Source organism: Apium graveolens, chromosome 11, assembly GCF_009905375.1.
Source record: "Apium graveolens cultivar Ventura chromosome 11, ASM990537v1, whole genome shotgun sequence".
In the NCBI taxonomy this organism is placed as follows: Eukaryota; Viridiplantae; Streptophyta; class Magnoliopsida; order Apiales; family Apiaceae; genus Apium; species Apium graveolens.
The window spans coordinates 172,759,851-172,761,653 of NC_133657.1; positions in this window are offsets into that span (position 1 = coordinate 172,759,851).

Here is a 1,803-nt window from a genome sequence, read left to right on the forward strand (position 1 = left end):
CTAGAAGCTCCTGTGGAATTTAAAAAGTCAAAAATCGACCAGAACCTTAATATGGTTCGATCAGAGTCCTGATCGATGCAAAAGAGAGTCCTGATCGATATCGTATTCGAACAGAAGGGAAGAAATCTCCTAAGATCGATCAGAGTCCTGATCGACAGAGAAGAGAGTCCTGATCGATATGCTATTCGAACAGAAGGGGAAGAAATCTCCTAAGATCGATCAGAGTCCTGATCGACAGAGAAGAGAGTCCTGATCGATATGCTATTCGAACAGGAGGGAAGAAATCCCCTAAGATCGATCAGAGTCCTGATCGACACAGAAGAGAGCCTTGATCGATATCTTATTCGAACAGGAGGGAAGAAATCCCCTAAGATCGACCAGAGTCCTGATCGACGGAGAACAGCATCCTGATCGATATTCCATTCGATCAGAATGGTCGAGAGCCATTTAATTCGTTCAGAGTCCTGATCGAAACCGATCAGGAATCCTGGTCGATTAAGCCCGTGTAGCAATCGACTAGGGTGTCACTTTGAAGGCCAATTCGGTCAGAATCCTGATCGAAATCGATCAGGAATCCTGTCGACCAGAGTGTAAGATCCTGAGCTAATTCGATCAGGATCCTGATCGATTTTGGCTGCATCCTGATCGATTTCGAATGCATTCTGATCGATTTTAAGCCAGAAAATTAAGGGATAAATCCCAGAAATTAAGGGAAAATTCCAGAAATTAAGGATAAATCCCAGAAATTAAGGGAAAAAAATCCAGAAATTAAGGGAAAAATCCAGAAATTAAGGATAAATCCCAGAAATTAAGGGAAAATTCCAGAAATTAAGGATAAATCCCAGAAATTAAGGGAAAAATCCAGAAATTAAGGGAAAATTCCAGAAATTAAGGATAAATCCCAGAAATTAAGGGAAAAATCCAGAAAATAAGGGAAAAATCCAGAAATTAAGGATAAATTCCAGAAAAATAAGGAAAAATCCCAGAAAAATTAGGGAAAATCCCGGGAAAAATTAGGGAAAAATCCAGAAATTAGGGAAAAATCCTGGAAATAAGGGAAAAATTCCTGGAAATCAAAATAATTCCTAAATAAAAGGAGAAATTCGTTGTAAACGTGTAGGTCGCTCCACACTTTACGGAAAAACGAAACCCTGTAAGGGAACAAATAGACTTAACTTCTGCGAAACCTATTCAATGTTTCCCAAAAGTTGGGGGGCAAATGATAGGGATAAATAAATTATGATTGTATAATTAAATACTGCATTAATTGTACAAGTTGTGGGCTGCTAGGCCCAATAAAAAGATATATGAAACTCAGACCAGAAAGGTTAAGCCTGATGGACCAGATCAGGCCTGATGGAATAAAAAGGCCCAAAAGCCCTAATTATTAATTAATTTCGTAATTAATTAATAAGGGAAAAATCAGCTATTGAGAAGAGTCCCGATAAGGATATAAATCCTTATAGATTAGCCTCAAGGGGACCTAAAAGGATAAGGAATTAGCTTCCTACTTCCTAGGACTCCTAAGTCTATACTAATTCAGAGGCTTGTCCACCAAGTCTCCTATACCAAGTCCAATTCAGGACTCCCACATCTATATAAGGGGTCTCACCCCCACCAATCAGAACTACGTTTTTGGCTTGATTCTCTAATTCACAGAGATACGTAGGCATCTCGTAAAGGCAGATTGAGTCACGAAACACGAGGGCAGCCATTAAAGGCCTTGAGCTCCCGAATCTTAGTATTAAATACAGCAAGTAATACCTTGGTTTTTTATCCATAACATATATTTTAATATAATAT